Source organism: Heterocephalus glaber, unplaced genomic scaffold, assembly GCF_053883595.1.
Source record: "Heterocephalus glaber isolate CG9 unplaced genomic scaffold, H.glaber_assembly_v1.0 deba00001461, whole genome shotgun sequence".
NCBI classification, from domain to species: domain Eukaryota; kingdom Metazoa; phylum Chordata; class Mammalia; order Rodentia; family Bathyergidae; genus Heterocephalus; species Heterocephalus glaber.
Window position 1 is genome coordinate 46,985,778 of NW_028258308.1, and position 22,673 is coordinate 47,008,450.

General features: G+C 37.6%; 1 pseudogene; it reads left to right on the forward strand.

Moving 5' to 3' along the window:
• Positions 1–15,801: 15,801 nt before the first annotated feature.
• LOC110346974 (uncharacterized) lies at positions 15,802–19,784 on the forward strand (annotated as a pseudogene).
• The last annotated feature ends 2,889 nt before the right edge of the window (positions 19,785–22,673 follow it).

The following is a 22,673-nucleotide window of genomic DNA, read 5'->3' on the forward strand; positions in this document are numbered from 1 at the left end:
AGGAGACAAACTTTGAAGGCTGTGTAGGGGAGCCTGAGCCTTCAATTGACCAACTTGAGTTACAGCTCACCCTCATAAACAAACTGAGTTCAGAAGTCAATTTTTCACTGTAAATTCATCTATTGCATATGTCAGTAAGTCAAGGGTCCACTGTAAATTCATCTATTGCCTATTTCAGTAAATTATCACTCAGAGAAATTATTTCATGAATCTGAATGGTTCACTAGAGGTAAAGAAACATGGCAACTTCTCACTATGAATTAAAAATGAAGAGCAATGAATGGGTCAAAAGTTGCCAAAAAATCCATCATTTCAAACACTGGCAACACAAGTGTGTAAAGGGATTCAAAACTGGGCAGCTCTTTGTGGTGACTATCAGCTGAGAAATTTAAAATCCAGAACACTCCTAAGTATTGTATACAAAGGTCAGAGAAGTTTAATCAGGAGGCTGCATCTATGAGATTTCCTGAGAAGGAAATCCACTATTTAAAAGAAAAATAAAGTGTAAATAGAATAAATAAATATGATAAAAAGCACATAAAATGGAACCTTTTATAATTTAAATCTTCCAAGAATCTGTTTTTAAGGGTGCTGCATTTTGATTGGATGATCTGGTTGCAGTTTTTTCCTCATTAGTCCACCCCTTTTAGCTGGGAATGAGCTGAGGAGTGTTAGATACTCAATTGTAATGTCCAGAATAAGTAAGAATTAAATTAGTAGGTAAACCAGTGATGCCATGAGTCATTTATTTGAAATTTTGATTAATGCATTTTTGTTTTAAAAATCTACACTGTAAAATAAGGAAAAATTTCATTTTATTGCAAAAGGCCTGTATTTATACTTATTTTTTTTTATTAAAGAACATGTAGTCACATTTGTGACCATGACAAAATATTAATTTATTTTACATAAGATGATTATAATTCATTTCAACAAAAGAGATTAAATTATTATCTAGAGGGGCCAATTTAATTATGTAAATGACTTGAGTTGCAATTAGTACATGTAAGGATTGGATATTTTCAACATAGCCTTATGCTTTTTAAGACAACACCCATGTTATTACCTATAATATCACCACAATATCAATTAACTAAGGTATCTTGTATAATGTCTATCATTTTAATTGTCAAACAGTTGTGAAAATGTTGGCACACAGTGAATATATGCAACATATCTCAGCATCATCGGTTCATTTCAAACACTTGAACATAAGCTTCCACAGTAGTAAGCAGCTTTGGCAAAAGGAAAAGGAAACATTTAAAATCCCAAACCATGTTGTCCAGCAAGTAAGTTATTGTATCACATACAAAGTTGCTTTCAGAAGAGTAAATTTCCAAAATTAAAAAATGGAAGAAAAAACAAATGTCTCAAATATTTACTGACAGCAACTTGAACAAATTTGAAGCTGTTTATCAATTCAATATATACAAAGATTTGAGAAGATACTCTTGCAGAAAGCAGCAATTTATTTTGGGAGGGGTTCACATATCTAACTATAAGGGAACACAAATGCATTTAGCACTTTCATTTACAGCTGGAGTCATGCATTTTGACAAAAAAAATCATGTAATTTGTTTAAATAAATTGTGTAGAAGCAGATTATTTATTTATTTGTTTGTTTGTTTGTTTGTCTTTGGTTACCGGGGAGTGAACTCAGGTCCTTGCACCTGCACAGCAGGCAGTGAGACCACTGAGCTAAATCCCCGGCAACAGATTATTTATTGATACTGAGTAAGTATTTAATTCAGAAAATATTTGATTTGCTTTGATTGTGGAAATGTAAACTTTCAAAATCTATATTTTGACAAATTACTAAGGTATTTTCTTCTTCAAGAGAAAAGCAAATATCCTGCTTTAAATGGGTATATTGGACTTATCTATATGCCATAAAATTATTATTAATTCATAATAGAATTCTAAATGTTTGTTTATTTGCAATTTATATCCAAATATTAATGACACCTAATCTAACTCTAGATATTCAGGCTTCTGTTTCTCATGTTTTGGAAAAACTGCATATGGTTAGTGCACATTAGTTTCTTATTTGGGGTAAGTCATAGTAACCTCACAGAAAATTTGAAAATTTCAGTCCTAAACCAAAAACAGTAAGGTTATGGATTTCACATAAAGAGAGGCATGAGGACAACACTGCTACTGGCAATATGTTTCAGTTAAACACATTTCAACTGTATCAGAAAGTGTTACAATTAAAGTTTACAAAAAGATTCCCACCATGTATAATCTTTGAGATATACTAATTGGTAGAACAAGAGAGATTACTTGTAATTCCATAAATATATATGTATCTGTACATAAATCTTCAGATCACCCAGTTCAGATGTTTTCCCCAGGAAGAATATATTTCAAATTCAAAAGTTTTAACCTTTATATCAGGTGAATCCTTTTGAAAGGTTATGTTTTGTCATGATTTTAGTTGTCTTAAGCTAAGAAAATCATTAAATATTGATGTACATTCTTTCTAGGAGTAGAATTTAGGCTTCACAGTGTAACCTAGGTAAGTAGGGATTCTAGGTAAAAATCTTGGGAGATATCTTAATTACACAATTTGCAGCTAAAGTAGTTTTGCTGAGTTTTAATGTGGAGTTCATTCCAGTTTGAACAGTCTCAACAACAAATGGATTTCTCAAGTGCCTGCCAATGAGGGTTTCCATTATTTCTTACTATGAGTGCTGAAAGTCATTAATCTACCAGATACTGCTGGAAGGAAATGAACATTAATATTTGCAGATGAACAAACCATTCCGAGGTCCAGAAATGTGCGCTGATTAGGCCAAATTCCTTTGCCATGGAGCAAAGTATGGAAAATGTATATAAAAATGTATAGAAAATGTGGAATATGAAACATGTTGCTAAAGTCTTCACAGAGTATGTGGATCAAGCCATCTCTTAATAAAGCAGAGATTGAATGAGAGAAAAATAAGAGGGATGGAATGTAACACATTAAAAATTCAAAGATGCACATTATGAAATACTAGGAGAAATTATAGCTGAAGTGATAGGGAGAAATTCATTCCTTTTGTCTTGCTTATTTACTCATTTTAAGTGATAAAATTGTATAAATTCATCATGTACTATATATTGTATTGAAATGTGCATGTACTTCAAGGAAGATGTTGTGAAAAATTGGTAGTGGAGCTAATAAACTCCACTAAAGAAGCAGGCATATTAATTCTTCTTAGGTTACATAGGAGCTATGGTTGCTTTCCCCAAAACCTCCTCTCTCTGTTCACTAGAGCCCCTCACAGCCTTGGGGAGCCTGGGCCACAGGTATGCGGGTCCCACAACTCTGCTCTCTCTTTAGAGGTGTGTGTTCCTGGGAAGCCTCACACTGACCCAAACTGGCTTTTGCATCCTGTCTCAGATTTTCACTCATTTGTATGGTTATCAAAAAAAAAGAGAAGCAATTTACTAATAAGGAAATTTATTGTATTAGGGTATAAGTAGAATCCTTATTTTTATTTCACTCATTTTCTTCATCAGAGTGTGAGCTGGACAGGGATTATATATCTGTTTTCCTTTATAACCTTGACAGCAATGGTACTTATTCAATTTATGGGGTTGTATGGAGCACAATTACTAATGGTTATTATTGCCTGTTGAAAAATAAAAAGGGTTTCAGCCTACAGAAAGATTTATATGAAAACATGGAAATTTAATGACAGATCATGAAGAATAGAGAGCACCCTTGAAAATGTTATAGTTCCTCTAATTAAATAGTTTGAAACTAGATTATCAACATCATAGGCATTGATGGAAGAAGAGAAGGTGGTTACAACAGTACTTTAAACAAAGTGGAAGAAATTATGCTAACAATTTGTGTGTAACAGTCTGTGTACACAACAAGCAAGATTAAAAATAATTGTCAGAAAACATGGAAACAGAAAGTATGAGTTTAAGATGAAAGTAAAATAGTTTTTCTTATTTTAAGAAATATTTGATGTGTTAAATAGCATATTATGGGAATATTGCTCAAAGTTAAAGAGAAGCGAAAAGAAAAAATATTAACAATTTAAAAAGAAATTTCTATTAGAAATTGAGGATAAAAAGTTAAAATGGCAATGATTTCTAAGAATTTTTACATGTATTAAGAAAACAGATTTGCACTCTAAATGTCAAGTAAAGCAATGTTTAACTAAGTCATCTTTAAATGCAAAGAGGATAGCTACTCCCGCTTTTTTTCGGTTTCCTGTAGTATTGTTTTCCACCCTTGAACTTTCAGTCTATGAGTTTCCTTTTGAATTAAGTGTGTTTCTTGTATGCAGCATATTGTTGGATTTTGCTTCTTGACCCATTCTGCCAGTCTATTTCTTTTGATTGATGAATTGAGACCATCAACATTGATGGTTATAACTGAAATGTATTGACTTGTCATTGCCATGACTTTTTCTTTATGTTGGGTTTTCCCCCTTTACATTTAATTTCTCGCCATACCAGATGGGTACATTCTGCTTTGCTTCCTGGGGTTGTGATCCTCAATGTCTGTTCCTAGGGTATTGTGTAAAATTCTTTGGAGTGCTGGTTTGGTATTCACCAAGTTCCTAAGTGCTCTTTGTTGTGAAAGTATCTTATTTCTCCATCAATTTTGAAAGATAGTTTTGCAGGGTACATCAATCTGGGTTGGATGCTGTTTTCTTTTAGGGCTTGCAATATGTCACTCCAAGCTCTTCTTGCCTTGAGGGTTTGTGTTGAAAAGTTTGCTGTGACTCTGTTGGGCTTTCCTTTGTATGTGATTCGTTTCTTTTCCCTGACTGCTTGTAGAACTTTGTTCTTCTGTTGAGTTTCTGGAATCTTAACAATAATATGCCTATGTGTAGATTTTTTTTTGATCAAGGCTATTTGGAGTCCTATATGCCTCACTTGTCTGTATGTCAACTTCTTTTCCCCTGCTTGGGAAGTTTTCTGCCATTATTTCTGTGGAAAGATTTTTTTATGTCATCTGCACTTTCTCTTGTCTCTTCATTGACACCAATCAGCCTTACATTATTCTTCTTTGCATCATCTAGCAGTTGCTGCATTGATTTCTCATGTTCCATTATAATTTTGAAGCAATTTTTCTTTTCCTGGTCACTAATTGCAATCTTATCTTCTATATCTGAAATTCTGTCCTCACATTGGCTCATTCTGCTGTGTAGACTTTCAATGGAGTTTTTCATTTCCTGGAAATCTATTTGCAACTGTTTTAAGGATTCCATTTGTTTCTTCTGTTGGGATTCCATCATGTTCCTGAGCTCCCCTCTAGATTTATTAATCACTAGGGGTGCAATTTGTCCTGTTATCTGAGAAATTATTTCTGATTTCATTTTTTCCAGATCCCCTTTTGTTGCCAGTTCACTGGGTCCAGGTGTTTGAGTATCAGGATATTCCATCTCATTTCCTTTTGGGGTTGCTGTAGGTGATCTGGAAGTCTGGTTTTGAGATTTATTTATGTGTTTTCTCATTTTGACTTGGGAGGGGCTGCTGGTGCCTGCATGGATTACCTCCTTTGAGCTGGGTGAGGTGGGACAGGGGCTGGGAGCAGTGGTAGGGATGGTGGCCCAAAAGCCATTTCCTGTGGGCTGGGAGCAGTGGGAGGGATGGTGGCCCAGAAGCCCCTTCCTCTGGACCAGGAGCAGTGGGACGGTGGCTCAGAAACCCCTACCTCTGGGCCAGGAGCAGTGGGATGCAGTACCATGGTCTGGTGGTCCGGTGTCCTCTGTGTCTTTGTAGTGTGGAACCAGGTGGATATACAGAGGAGTGGGGTGGTCCAGTGGATTGTTGCTGGGGCGTGGGCTGATTCTGCATGCTCCCCAAGATTTGGGACCCAGGTAGGGCATGCACAAACCTGCCAGTCTGCAGCGGGCTTGATTCGTGTGTTCCCTGAGACTTGGGACCTAGGTAGGGCATGCACAGACCTGCCTGCCTACAGCGGGCTGCTTTGGCATGCTCTGTACAACTCAGAACCTTGGTAGGGTGTGTGCAGACCTGCCTGTCTGCATCGGACTGATTTGGTGTCCCACTGAAACTTTTCTATATATAACTGTCATAAAGACCTAAAGATATGGACTTCCCAATCAGGGAAAAGTAAATAATAAAAGTTGACATTCAAAAACTGTTTTGAATATTTTAAAATTTCACATTCAAGTGCACTGTGTTGAGATCAGTAATCCTAAATATTATTTCTGAATGTGTTTTCATTTTTGCAGAAATTTAGCCAAAACTTTGGGAGGCAAGTGACTCAGTGCCTGTGCCTCACACCTAAGTGCACAGCTCAGAATTCTGACTGATCCCTCCACTCATTGTGAGTACCAGGAGGGGCTTAGATATTTGCAATTACCAGTGGAGCACAGACTGATGCTGTGGAATCCATGGTGCTGGGTGTGCAAAACCTCTGAGCGTGACCCATGAAGCTATGCATGTGAGAGGCTCCACATGGCATGGACCTTTGTCACCCTCATGGTTTACAGGCCAGGGCTTATTGGCCAACTAAGTATTACTCACTGTGGTGTGGAGAGCTGTCATGTCTGCAGGCCCGAGGACTGAATACTATGGTCTGAGTGCACCTTGTCCCCTCAGTGTGGCCCTGTGGTACTGAGTATCTGCTTGGAAGAGGGCTGGGCAGGCACATGGATGTTCACTCTGGACCCCTGTCCAGCCCTCAGTGCACAGACTGAGGCCAGCAGGCCAATATTTGCTGCCTCCTGTCAAGGCCTGTGAGAGGAATTGCTTAGGTTGAGCATTTTCCCCATACCCAGGCACACAGTCAAGTGTGCATGCACACAAGTGGGTAGGCAGCTCTGCCCAATGGGGAGTTGCAGCTGTGCCAGTGAGAGGCCTTTATGGAGCCTCAGGATTTTCCCTATCCTGGAGAGCAGCTGCCACAGGCTCCTGGAATGAGTGATTGTACAGCCAAGAACAAGCTCTTATCCACTCACCTCTACAGGAAGAATTTAGAATATTTTATCTCCTCCTTTTACCCATCTATTACATTATTTTTAACTTTGTTGTGCTTCATTTTTTGTATTATAATTAGTGAGATATTGTCTCACACATCTAAGTGTTTCATTATTCTAATTTTTATGCTAAAATTGACTTTAAGAATTTTTAACCTTTCAAGTTATTCTATAATATTTTATCACCTTCTCTTTTGATCTGGTTAACATTATTATAGTTTTTACAGTTTTTATCCTGTGGGTTTATAGTTAGTTTGTCTCTGCATTGTGGTTGCTACTCTTTGTTTCCTTCCTCTCCAGTGGAGAAGATCAAGCTTGGAGCAGTGGACCGAGTAGTGGTTTCTTTGTAGTTGGCCCTCACCCCTTACACTTAAGAAAAATCATACCTAACCCAACCACAACTAGTCACATGTCTACCTATTAGCTACTTTAATTTAAAAGAGCAGAGAAGAGCCCTCATATGATACCACATCTACATGTCATCATGGCTAAGGAGGATGTACACATTCACTCTCTTTGCAACAAGAGAGAAATAGTTCAATGGTTTCAGATGCCACACCTCAAAGGACTTTATGTACAATGCAAAACAGAGAACATTATAGTCAAGAATAAAGGACCAGCAAGGTAGCACCTCACATAATCTGTTCTCTACAATACCCTTGAATGAATCATAAGGGGGACTCTGATTTTTCATGATTTATGCAAACACTGTGTCCTTCATCCTCTAAAAGAGTATGAACCATATCAAAACCCACCATTACAAGGAGAGAACAATGGGGTTACTACACTACCAAGTTCATTTATAATTAATTTTAATACTTCTTAACTAAACAATAGTCCAGCACACATTGTTAAGAGAAGAAAATTTTCCAAATGCTACTGAGTAAATGTGGAAGAGATTCCCAACTCAACAGATGGAAATCTCAACATAGAAACACACAACAACCATGAGAACACAATGTAAGAAATGGTTCCATACCTAAATCCATTGATACAACAGTCGATGGAATGTTGGAAAATGAATTAAAAAATTGATTCTTAAAATAATGAATTGCAAAAGATAAAATTTTAAAAAGTGGAAAGAATTGAGGAGAAAAATACAAACTATGAAAAGGCATTTCTATACAGAAATTTTTGAGAAAAAACACAGAAGTTTTAGAAATGAGAAGCTCAAAGTTGGTCAGTGCATAACTATAATCTGATCACTCATAAAGCTGATCAGAGAGATTGTGAGCTTGATCCCCGGCTTGTAATTTTGCAACTTAATGAAACTCTGTCTCAAAATCTTTTTGAAAGTGCTAGCAATTCTGTGTGAGGTCCTTATGTTCTAGCCCTTGTGTTGAAATAACATTCATTAAGTTAAATAAACAATTCAGTTGAAAGTCTCATGACTAGACCAAACAGAGGAAAGGATATGAGTACTTGAACATAAGGTACAATAATACAGAAAAAAAGACCATATGAGAATCTATAAAATGACTATACGAGATCCTAGTACAAAATTTAAAAAAATAAGACAATTAGGAGTTGATAGTAAGGAGAAGACATACTTGTTAATGAAACATAAAAGTTATCCAATGAAATGGGATCAGAAAATTTCCAAAATCTCAGAATTGTGATGAACATTCAGGTAGCAAAGACATTTATAACCCAAAAAAAAGACAGGCAGAAAAGGAACTGTCCACTGTGGATTATATTCAAAATGCATTGAAGGTTTCAATAGAGAAATGTCAACTCAGTTACAATAGCAAACTCTGCAGAAATACAGCAGATTTCTCAGTAGAAACACTTAAATTCAAGAAGGAGAATAATGATGTAGTTCAAGAACAAGTGTAAAATAACTGTGAACTTTGATTACTGTATCCTACAAAAGTATCCTTCAGAATTAAAAGACAAAGAAAGGTCTTCTATGATAAGTATAAATTAAAGGAATTCATGACTACTCATGTAAATTTTCATGATATATTTAAAGGAATAATATTCTCAGAATAATAATATACACACAATGAGTGTTCACAGAAAAGAATAAATACTATTACAAGGGTAAAAAAAACCAAAAAATATTTCAAACAATTAAAATGTACAGGAAATTAGACATACTTTTCTCCCCCCCCATTAAATTTATTGGTACATTTTAGGTATAAAATACAGTTACATTCATCATTGGGAACTTGTACCATTACATGAGTATCTGGGTTCTTATTGTTTTCCCCTTCCCCTGCCCTCCTTTCACACCCTCCACCATTCCCTATTTGCAAAGACTTTGTTTCCATTTTTTTCCTTTTCTCATATTTTTTCCTTTCCTTTTTTTCCCTTCCCCTACCCCTCCCAATTCCTCTGCTCTTTTAGACCTTTTCTTCCTGTTGCACAATATCAGTTATACATTTTTAAATTAAAATATTAAGATCGAGGAGACATTACCACAGATTTTATAGAATTTAAAAGGATATAGAAATCATATTATAAAAATTTTTTTTTGAAATAAATTTGACAACTTCTAAGAAGTAACTTAGAAGACAAATTAATGAAACTAACTCTGGAGGAAATATAAACTTTGAATAACACCTATTAAAGAAAGTATATTCCTAGCTTGAAAACCTACCTATATGAAAACAGCAGGCTCATATACAATTTAACTGATAAATTATATCACACAAAGCAGAAAGAAGAAGGAACACTTCTCCCTTCATTTTAGGAACTCAACATTGTACTAATCCTAAAACTGGATAAAGATAATAGAAGAAAAAAGTATGAACATAGATAGATATTTGTTTAACAAAACAAACTATTGGAAGTCAGATCTGGCAGGATGTATAAAGTAGTTCTGTTATAGGGATGGCAGTGTTGGTTCAGCATTGGAAGATGCACCCCCAAAAGTCATCATTTTAACAGAGGAAAGGAAAAAGCCATATGATGCTGTCACTAGTTGGAGAAAAAGTATTGGACTAAATTCTACAGCTGTTCATGGTAAAAGCTATCAGGAGACTGGAGGTAGAACAGAAACTTCTCAACAGATTAAAGACATGCACTCCATATTCCAGCGAGAATGCCTTATATGAATGGAGAAGACACAATGCTTTGTCCTTAAGGTGGGGAACAAGGGCAGATATGCTTACTCTTTATCTGTCCATTAAACTTGGAAAACTAGTCCCCACCAAAATAGTCTGGTAATAAAATGACACAACTAGGATAGGATTGGAATGGCAGAAGCAAAATCTTTATATGTAGATGAAATGACCATCTACATAGAAAATACTAAGAAATCCCTAGCAGCCCCTAGAACTTGTACTTGAGGTTAGCAGGATTAGAAAACACAAGGTACATATAAAAATTCAGGTCTGTGTGTACTTGCTCTAAATGAAGAATTGGATATTGAAATTTAAAAGTTATGTAGGAGTACAAAGGAACTAGAAAAGTTGAAAAGTTAAAAACAAAAACAGTGTTGGAAGACGTTTAGTACCTAATTTTAAAACTTCTTCTAAAGCTACAGTAATCAAGGCAGTGTTGGTGTAAGGAAAGTCATATAGATCATTGAAATAAAACAGAGAATCTAGAAATAGAACCACACATATATGGTCCACTGAGTTTTGAAAGATTATTTAACATTAGAATTTTATACAATATAAACTCAATTCAAGAGCTGAGGTAGAGATAGTGTTTTCAGCAAATGGCACTAGAACACCTGGTATCTGTATATAAAAAATTAACCTCAACCCTTTCTTTCATACATGAAAATAACTTGAAGGCATCTAAGAATCTAAATAAGAAAGTCTAAAAGTATAAAACTTTAAGAAGAATTTATAAGGGAATATATTTATCAATTGAAGGTAGGCAAGAATTACCTAGGATACAAAAAACGGGAAGTATAAAAGAAAAAAAATTGATAAATGAGATTCCATCAAAATTTAGAACTTTAAATGACATCATTGAAATGAAAAGTATTCCTTTAACAGACCATATTTACAATGCATATAACCTATGACCAGAATATATAAAGAACTCTTACAGCTCATTAATAGACAACCCAATTAAAATGTAGACATAAGAAGATGATACATAGCCAGTATAGCACAAGGAATGGTGCGTAACTCTAGAGTTAGAAAAATACTAATTAGTAAAATAATAAGATTGAATTATACACTCATTAGGGAGATGAAGTTAAAAGCTTTAAAACCCTTGTCATGGCTTTTTCTTTTTGTTGGATTCTCCCCCTTTGCATTTAATTTGTCACCTCCAATGAATTCATTCCACTGGGTTTCCTGGGGCTGTGATCCTCATTGTCTTTTCATAGGGTATTGTCTAAAATTTTTTGGAGTGCTGGGTTGGTATTCATGAAGTTCCTGAAGTGCTCTTTATCATGAAAGCATCTTATTTCTCCATCAATTTTAAAAGGTAATTCTGCAGGGTACATCAATCTGGGTTGGAGGCTTTTTTTCTTTAGGGCTTGAAATACATCACTCCAAGCTTTTCTTGCCTTGAGTGTTTGCATTGAGAAGTCTGCTGTGATTCTGATGGGGTTTCCTTTGTATGTGATTTACTTCTATTCTCTCACTGCTTGTAGAATTTTGTTCTTCTGTTGGATTTCTGGAATCCTAACTATTATATGCCTATGTGTAGATTTTTTTTGATTAAGTCTAGCTGGAGTCCTATATGCCTCACTTATCTGTATGTCAAGCCCTTTTCCCCTCCTTGGGAAGTTTTCTGCCATCACTTCTCTGAACAGGTTTTTTTTTTTTTATGTCATCTGCTCTATCTTCTCTTTCTTCATTGACTACAATCAGTCTTATGTTATTCTTCTTTGCATCATCTAGCAGCTGCTGGATTGATTTCTCAAGTTCCCTTACAATTTTATAGCAATTTTTCTTTTCCTGCTCACTAATTCCAATCTTATCTTCTATATGTGACATTCTATCCTCACATTGGTTCATTCTGCTGTGCAGACTTTCGATGGAGTTTTTAATCTCTTGGAAATCTGTTTGTATCTGTTTTATGGATTCCATTTGATTCCTATGTTGGGATTCCATCATGTTCCTCAGATCCTTATTTTTTTATCTTTGTCCTCTCTAGATTTATTTATCATGTCTTGCACTATGAGCAAAATCTTTGCTGTTATCTGAGTAATTATTTCTGATTTCCTTTTTCCCAGATCCTCTTTTGTTGCCAGTTCAGAGAGTCCAAGCGGTTGAGTATCAGACTGTTCCATCTCGTTTCCCCTTGGGGTTGCTGTAGGTGATCTGGAAGTCTGTTTTTGAGGCTTGTTTATGTGTCTTCTCATTTCCACGGGGGAGGGGGGTGCTTCTGGTGCCCACACAGCTCACCTTCTCTGCCCTAGGACCTTGGGATGGCAGCAGGGGAGCTTTCTTCCAGGTGCTGGGACCAGCTGGGTTTCTCTGCCCTAGGAGCCTGGAATAGAGGTAGGGAGCTTCTTTCAGGGTGCTGGGACTGGCTGAGCTTCTTTGCCCTAGGAGCCTGGGATGGAGGGGGAGGGTCTTCCTTCTGGGTGCTGGGAATGGCTGGGCTTCTCTCTAGACACACTTTTCTATAATGACCCTATATTTAAATGGCTTTAACTTTTATTTAAGGCACATTGATAAATTGGATTATTTACTTACATATTTATCACTTATATCCAACTGTATCTTGCCTGCAAGAAACACATCACCATCCCAAATACACACATCCTGAAAATGAAAGGATTGAAAATGATATTCCATGCAAATGAACTCTGAAAGCAAGCCAGAATATTTAGATAAACACCTCAACCCAAATTTAATAAGAAAAGTTTAAAAATACAACTTATTTGGACAGGACCATCTAATACAAATCTTTAATGATGATAAATACATATGCAATGAAGTTTGATGCATTCAGTTTTGTAAAACAATCATCAGTGAACAGAAAGAAAAGATAAGCTCCAAAATAGAACTTATGATTAAATTCAATACTCTACTCTCATATATAGATGAATCATACAAACCAAAAAATAATGCACAAGAAATAATGAAATTAAACTACAGTATAACTCAATTGTACTTAACAGACATTTTGAGAATTTTCTTTCCAACAAAACCAGTTCATCAAACTATTTCCAAATAGGTTAAATCGTGTTTAGGCCTTAATTTAGCAGCTAAAAATTAATATAGCTCATTGTATATCAAATAATGATGAAAGGATAAGATATATCAATAATATTAGAAATTACAAGAATACAGCAATATTTGGAGATTAAAATATTCACTTTTGAATGACCAGTGTGTCTTTGAAGGTATCAAAGGGAAGACTAAAAATTCATAGAGTCAAATAAAAATGAAAATAAAACACCCTAGAAACTATGTAAAACCCTGAAGATATTGTGAAGATATTTACTGGTATTAGTGTCTGTGTTAGAAAATTAGAGAAATATCAAAGAGACAACCTAATGATACATTTTAAAGTAATAAAATAACGAGATCTCAAACTCCAAATCAATGAAGAATATAAGCAATATGTATCAGAGCTGAAATTAATAAAATAAAAACTAAAATACAATACAAATGATCAATGAAACAAAGAATAGGTTTTTTGAAAAGATAAACAGATTGATAAACCTTTAGTCAAACCCTTTATTGTCCTTTTTACCACTTAAAACACTTTTTTGTGATTTAGTAATTATTGTCAATATGTGAAAACTTTGATAATAAATAGTACTTATGGCAAATTAAATATTAATCTTCAAATACCAAATATTTCAAGAATTGCTTCTAGTTTGTTAATGTTAAATTTATCATATTAAACTATAATGTGGCAAATTTGTTGAACAGTGAAATCAAAACTGGCAAACCCATGGAGATGCATTCTAGGGATGTGCTGGATGGATAAAGAATATTTCATCACAGGTCCCATCAGACTGAGATACAGTGACCTTTGGAGAATCTGATTAGAATACCAGGATCTCCCCAGGCTCTGTCTCTCAGCATCAAAGGAAGCACTGAGGACCCCCAGGGCCCTTCCAGGCCTTGGGCCAGGCACAGTCTGTGAACAGCATGTGGCCTGTGTAGTCCTTGTCCCCGAGGACTTTTCTGGGGAGCACATGGGCCACAAAGCACCCACATCAGGAAGGCTGGATTCAGGGCTCGGGGTTCACTGCAGAGGTGCCAGGCAGAGGTTCATGCAGGCTGCAGGGACTAGGGAGCACCAGGAAGGCTCTGCTCATGAGGAGTCAGGGCTCAAGCACCCTTGGTCTAGGGGAGGATGGGGCTGGGGTCTGGGTGTGCATTAGGGTGCAGTTCTCAGGGGGTTCAGACTCTTGAGGAAGCCCTTAATATAATAAAATATGGGGATAAGTCATTTTTTAAATTAGACTTTTTTAACAAGACAAGTTTAAAAGAAATTTTATTTGGCTAACTGACTTTAAAAGATAGATATATAAATAGAAGCTAGATGATTGATGGGTTTTTCCTTAAAACATATAAAATGAATGTGCTCTTTAAATAACAAAGTAGTTTTTAAATAAGTAGTTGGTTTATATATAAAACATAAATTATCACAAAATGTAGAAAAAGATGAGAGTGATTCTGAATATGTAATGTGAATTGATAGTGAAACTGATTGACAAATACAGAGAATGGTGATACTGTCTATAAATTACCTTTCTTGAATTTTAAATATAGTAAGACTGTGGTATACATTAAATTATCCTCTGTTCTTGAAAGGATGGCTGCTTTAAATAATAACAACACTATGTGGTACAATATGTATTGAATTTTATATAAACTCAGGTATTTCAAAATGTGAGATTTCATTGAGCATTAAATGAACTAAGATATTTATAAGAAAATCCATATTTCAGAATACATACTCTTCAAGTAGCAAGAGCAGGTGTATCATGTATAGACCTGTGTTGCAACTTCTGGGCATGGAAAACATTGGGGACAATTTGAAAATTCTTGAATTTGGACTTGGTAAGGTGAATTATTTTCTCCAGGAGTAGGAGTATTTCATGCAGGTCCATGAGGTTTTGAAACAGATGGTATGAATCCCGTTGGTCCTGTGGATTACTGTCTACATTGGAAAGATTCCTCATTTAATCTACCATTCCATATTGAATTCCATATTTCATTTAATTTAGAAAATGAGTGCAGGAAACTATAAAAATGATGAATTTCAAAGATGAAGCTGATGTAGAGTTTCAGGCACAGCTGCTGCAAGTTTACAGTTGAAAGTGCTTTTTGTACTAACTTATGAATAAGGCCTTGGGTTCAATGGGAGCACAGGATGTTTGTGACAATGACACTGGGGCACGTGTGGCCAGGCTCAGGCTGCTCCTGTGAAATCTGAAGGAAGAAGCAGCATTGAGAGTCCTGCTTCTCCTTAAGAGTTACAGAACATAGGTTTCTTTTTTACTTCAGTTCACTGTTTTTGTTTATTTATTTATTTATTGCCTATGAGTAAAATAAGATCTCAAAGGAAATACATTTTTATTTCCACAGTATTTTATCTGATAGGAATCTATTGATTATAAAAGCTTTTTCATGTACGTTTTATAAAATACTATATGATGAAACTTTCCACTAAAGCTTCTTTTACAAGTTATTAATTTCTAAAGACCACATTTAGATGAAATAATAATGGGGGGAGACTGTGTTTTTTAAATTTTAAAATATCTATTGTAAATAAATGAGATTTTCCTAGGAATCATGGATGTGTCCCAGTCATCTGTCTTTCTCCACTGACTGCTTCCTGATTGTGCTTCTTCACAAGTCACATTAGCAGTTCGTGGCTGTCACTGATGCACAATCATCTCAGTTGTCAGGAAACCATAGCAGCACTTGCACAGACACCTTAGGCCCATGAGCTGAGTTAGAAAGAGATGCGAGTGGTAGCTCTCTCAGAGAGGCCATGGGGAGCCAGGTGCTTGGGAGCCGACAGGGCTGCTGAGAGCTTGAGGCCAGCCTTGGGCATCCAGCCCCTCTCAGGACATGCAGACTGTCCCCCACGGACTGGCCCAAAGTGGGCTCATTCTCTGTGCGGGCTGGGGATTGACCCACAGGTCCTGTCCACCAGGGCAGTGCACATCCCTGCTGAGTGAGAGAAGGGGAATTGTGTCAGACTCTGTGCCCAGATTGTGCAGTCAGCAGTGTGAATTCACCCCAGCCTGACCCGCATTTGCAGGAGGAAACCCTCTGATTTTCTCACTCCTCTCTCAGGACACTTGGCTGCCTGCTTACCTTCCATCTATGGCTGATGCTGCTCCATCCTCCTGGTGTTTCCTGTTGTTTATGACTTAGAAGGTCACAGTAACATGCATCCTTACTGTGCACTCCAAATCCCTTAAATCCTAAAAACATTCTGTCTTGTTTCTGTATCTTTCTACATGGCTGAAAACAAAAACTCCTTTGATACATCTGAAGATACTATCATGATATATAATAAAACCATACATGAAATTACATTCTTTTCTCTTTTTTACTAGAATCTAGTATAAAAGCCCTTGAAGGATGGAGGCATCTCATGAAGGACTCAGTTCCAGGACACCACAGAAAAATGCTTGTTGATCCTGCAGAGGACATTTTTCTGGGTCACTTGGCTTCAATTTGATATGGCTGCAAGCTCACAGACCTGCTGCCAATTTGACTTCATTCTCATAAGTGGGCATGCAGAAACAGGCATGGTCTGATTTTGAGAGCTGAGACACATGTACTGGGAGCTATGGGTTCCATGTCCTGGGAAGGCTGATCTGGTCCCAGGGTTATAAAATTACTGTCTGCAGGTGATTAGGAAGGGCCCCTCTGCAAAGCTCGGGGTCAGTAGGATAACCTACCAGGCAGTAAAACAGAGGATGTGAGCTGTTGGCAAAACACTGTGGAGAATTTTCTTGATTATTTTATTCTGTTTTCTTTTTTGATATTTCTATTCTTTTAAAAGTCTAACTTTCACCTCCTTGTCAAATTTGTAGTGAACCAAACTTAAAAATTCCAAATTACAAAAAAATAATGTAAATGATAACAATTTATAAAAATCTGTTCTCACATAAGAAGTAAAAGCATCACTAGTTGTCATGAACATGTATGAAAATATGGGTCTATAATTAAGACACTTCCATTCATTTACATATGTGCACCTTTAATGTAAGTTTTCTTCTGGATGACATCTGATTTTGTCAGTGAACAAACTATCTGAGTTTGAATAAAGACATTAGAGAAATATGTTATTTTGATAAATTTACAGATTTATTACATTTTGTTAAAATGTGTTTGCCATCTTCAGGCAAATATGTGAGGCAGGAAATGGAAGTCTTTTTTCAGAAATTTGTTCTTTATTAAAGAGCTAAAATATTTGAATATGTCAGCCTTAGTAAAGCAATGCATCGAAATAACTTCTTATTTATATGTACCATGCCATTGCAGGCACTCTCAGGAAAAGCTGAACAAATGCCAGGTGGAAAATTCCAATAAGACCTCTACTGACTTCATCCTCTCTAGGCCTGCTTCTCCCATCAGCACTTGGCCTTTTCCTCTTTACTCTCACCATGCCCATCTTCCTGGTGGGCTCTGGCTGGCAACCTGTGGATGGTTCTGCTCATCCTCCTGGATGCCCGGCTCCACACATCCATGTACTTCCTGCTCAGCCGGCTCTCCCTCATGGATCTCATTTACATCTGCACCACTGTGCTAAAGATGGCTTCTGGTTCCCTATTTGGAAACAAGTCCATCTCCTTCATCGGGTGTGGGGTTCAATGTTTCTTCTTCATGAGCTTAACAGGGGCAGAAGCACTGCTCTTGATGTCTCTGTCCTATGATCATTATGTGGCTATTTGCTTCCCTCTTCACTACCCCATCCACATGAACAGAAGAGTGTGTGTGCTGATGATCCTGGGATCCTGGGCAATGGGTGTTGTCAACTTCTTTCCTCACACAGTCTACTTCCACCATATCCCTTAGTGGATGTCCAGGGCCATCAATCATTTCTTCTGCAATATCCCTGCCATGCTGACTCTGGCTTGTGGGGACGCCCAGGTCTATGAGTACACTGTGCTCTTCACCACTATCTTCTTTCTCCTGTTCCCTTTCCTGGTCATCCTAGGTTCCTACAGGAAAGTGCTCCTCGCTGTCTACTGCATGCACTTACAGGAAGGCTAGAAGAAGGCCTATTCCACCTGCAGTGCCCACCTAACTGTGGTGACTTTCTACATTGCACCCTTTGCTTACACTTATCTCCATCCAAAGTCCTTCCAGTCTCCAGCAGAGGACAAGGTGGTGGCTGTCTTCTACATCATCCTCACCCCAGTGTTCAACCCTGTGATCTACAGTCTGAGGAACAAGGAGGTGCTGGGGGCCCTAGGAAAAGTGGCAGGGATGTTCCATTCTACAACAATGTAGGTAAATTTCTGCCTCAGTCTATTCAGTATTACATAGTCACTAGAAACATATTTATTTCTGATGCCTCAGAAACTAGAATTTGGGGGTTACGATGCAATAATTCTGAGATATGACATGATAAAAAATATGTGTGCATGTATATACATTTCTGCTTTCTTTGTCTCACCTTTGCATTAAAAATATTGGTCCTGAAGATTTCATCATTTTGAGGACAGTATTGTTTTACTATGGAAATTTTGAAATGGAAAATGAAGAAAACCTTGCAGTCCTTTTAAATATGTTGTGTGATCAAAATCTTTGTGGAATATTTTAATTTTTTAAAATTACAGTAAAAAGAACATTGCTGTGAATCCCTCTCAAACTACTCACACTCTTTTGAGCACACTTATTCCATTTTCCTTGCTACATCTCTTATTCTGACCACTCAAATATTTATGTGATTGGATAAGTCATGATATTGAATTTTCTGCTGTGTAGTAGGAATATATAAAGAAAAACTATCTGAATTCACATCTTCACCTACACATGCCGATTACTACTGTACATCTGGCACTCTCACTAACACAGTGTGAAGGCACAGAGCAATGGTGGCAACATGCTGGAGCCAAGTGCTAAGATGTCTTGCTTCATGGGGTGGAAGGTCGTTCACAAAGATGGCAATGCCAATGAAATCACACTGCTTGAAGCTTAGGACTGCATCCTGCCACAGTCGCTGATCTGACAGACCTCTGCAGCTGCCCCTCCAGGAGATCCACAACATGGGTGGTATCAGTACATCCCTGTGGGCTGAGTGGAGACTGGTGTTTTCAAACCAGGCATGATGTCACCTCTGCTCCAGTGTCACAGCTGTCATACAGTCTGTTGAAATGAACCGTGAGGATTTAGGTGAAGCTCTTCATGGGGACAGTGAGGGCTCCAATGTGAAGAATGTGTCTGCCAAAGATGTTTGTGGCAGCAACACTGCTGGTGACAGAAAAAATGACCCAGCCATGGAAGCAGCTTGTTTTCCTGCTGGGGGATTTTCCTGAGCCATCCAGGCCAAGTTGATGCTGGCTGTGCCTGTGCTGGATTCCTACACAGCTCACATTGCTTGCAAGTTTGCTGAGCTGAGCGAAAAGATTGATCACAAGTCTGGTAAGAAGATGGAAGAAGGGCTCAAATTCTTAAAATCTCCTGATGCTGCTGTCATTGACAGGGTTCCAGGCCAGCCTGTGTGTGTCCAGAGGTTATCTCCTGCTCTGGGTCATTTCACTGTTCACGAGAGAGTTACTGTGGTGTCATCAAAGCAGTGGACAAGAAGCCTGGGGGAGCTGGCCTGGTCAGTATGCCCGGAGAGCTCAGAAGGCTAAAGGAATATTATCCCTGCCCTGCCACCCCAGGCTTCATCAGGCTAAACAGTGGCCTCAGAGCTGCATCTCCAATTGGCTATTTAACTTTAATAATGAAAGACATTAATGATGACACTGAATCCTAAAACCTTCATAAAGAAAGGAGAATGCTTTGTGGTCCATTTAAGTTTGTATGTGTTTGTGTGGTAGTTTAAAATTATTAGTTTTTAAAATCAACACTTTTTAACAGAAACAACTTGACCAAAAATCTGTCACAGAATTTTTAGACCTATTAAAACAAAGTTTAATAAAAACAAAAGGAGGAAGAGGAGGAGGAGAACATGAGGCAGAAGTGTATAGGGATGTAACTTTATTTATTTATCTATGTCCCAGACAACAGATGCTTGATTTTCTCTGATAAAGTATGACTGATGTTTCAAATTGCATACACAGGCTAAGCTAAGTTGTGTTATTCTACTACTTATTCATATTGCCACTGAGGAAGCTTGCAAATAATTATTTCTCCAGACCAGGTCAACATTTTAGAGACCATTTTGTGGGACTTTATGATGTTCATACAAAACAGTGACCTTTGATGGACTTTTCTCAAATGAGTGGATCAATAGCTTGTGTTTCATGCAGCCAGTGAGAATGACTGGCTGATCTCCTGTCCAGCCCCAAACCCTAAGCCATCACATGAGTTGTGTTAACTATTAAACTTGGACTTGTACTATTTTGTAAATGATATAGTAATAAATTAAAATATAATAGGGGAATCTTGTTGCTTATTTATGGCACACATTCCATATCTTGTACTGTTTTTACTGTGACTCAAGTCAGTCAAATTATTGGATGTGCCTAGAAACACAGCTGATGTGGATGATATCATCAATGTGAAATATGTGGAGATGGAGAAGAAACTTTAGGAAGAAATCAGCTGCCTGATGTTGAAACATTTCCCTCACATCACAGAATTAACTCATTTGATGGAAAAACAGACATTTACTGAATAAGGTTAATGACCAAATACTGCATGGAGCATCTCTGTCTCCTACCAAGTTTATAACTGAATCAAAATAGAATCAGGAACAGAATCACTGTGCATCTTGGCTGAAATCACATAAATAAACTCATCTACTGTGAACAGAAAGTATAACATCAATGGCAAATGATGGCCAGGCTCAGGGGCACATGCCTCTTTCTAGAGACACAGGTGGCTGAAGGAGGAGGCTTGTAAGAGCTAAGCCACTTTGCAAAACTTAAACAGATCCTGTCTCAAAATTTAGAAATAATAAAAATAGTAATATAGAAAGCAAGCATGCAGCACAGGGTAGAGTGCTTTCCTAACTTGTGCAAGGTCCTGGTTTCCAACCCCAGGACTGCAGTGACAGTAGTAGAAGGAAGGATGGCAGGATCTCCCTGGAGTATGGAGAATCCCATCGGAAACTCCACAAGCACACAAAATGCCCAGTATGTGCCTGAGATCTGTCCTGCAAAGGTGCCACTGGTGCCCCACTGGGTGTCACAGGAGGGCCAGAGGGACACTCGGTGACCTTGGCCCTATGGCATCCATTAATCTTGGATGGATGTACCTTTCTCAAGTGAAAGTCTCCCATCAAAGTCTCTGCTCATGCACTTAGGCTGTGGCTGAGACAGATAAGAGTTTATTTGAGTCCTAGCATGGATACTAGAACTTCTACAGTTTAAGATGTGGCTAAAGAGAGAGGAAATACAAAATAAAGTTTAATGTTCTCTATTCCCTCTGCTGAATCAGGTCTATGTACTTTATTTGGGGCTATTATGAGTAAAATTTGGGAATCTATGATGTGTCATTTTCAGCATAGATGCTGATCATTAAAGGACATGTGTGATTTAGTGAACAATGTAGGTTGACTGAAGAAAAAATTTTACACAGCTGTAAACACAAACACACACACACATATATATATATACACAGGCACTCACACTCACACACATTGTCATTGTATTTATTAGGTCCCATTCGCTTCTCTCTTCCCTTAGGATGAACTAAGCCCCAAGCACCAGGGCCCAGTCCATTGTCTTGTGGGGCCTGTGGGGCAGGTGTGAGTCCCTCACCCCCAGGCTCATGCACAGCACCATGGCCTGGCTTTGGTTCCTCAGCTGCCACCTTGGGAGCTGTGAGCATGGGATCAGGACTGCTCAGAGCAGAGCAAGGCACTTACTTGGGCTTCAGTCTTCATTGGGTCAGGTGGGGTCATGGGGGGCCCTCAGAGGTAGAGGGATCCCTGGGACTGGGACCCCAGCCCCTCAGTGTCACCAACACATGGCTTTGTGACTTCCTATCTGGGCTCCTGAGCAATGAATGTGACTCGAATGGACATTGACATGGTTGACTCTGATGTCTTCTTCCCCATAGAAATCCTCTGTGATGCAGCCGCACCCCACACCATATTAAAGGACCTCAAACCCGTTGTGGTCCAAAGTGTCCTGTGCTTTGGGGAAAAACTGAACCCAGCACTCTGAGTGCACTGGGTCGTGTTCTGGGACAGGGGTCAAAGGCAGGGACCCCAAGCATGAAAGCAACCTTTAGAGTGCCCAGCGTGGGACAAATTAGACTTTCTGACTTTCAAATCACCTGTGAAGTGACAGTCATGAAGAGTGAGGAAGTGACAAAAAGGTACAAGGACCAATTGAAGAGCACGTGGAACCCAGAAAAAAGAATCACATAAATGATTGTATTATTTCCCACAAATGTGCTTAAACTATTCAATGAGAAAAGTATACTGTTTTCAATAAATATACTAGACAAACTTGGTATTACCATGAAACCATTCTATTTCAAGCATTCTAAATATATATATATATATATATATATATATATATATATATATATAAATTTTTCTGTGTGTGGGTTAGGCCTTGAATGTAATAATGAAAGATATGTAACTCATGAGAAATACAGTCTTCATATAAAATCTTATTTACATAGATTTTAGCAAAGACCTCATGAGTATGACAACAAAAGTGCAGATATAAAAGCAGATACATAATAC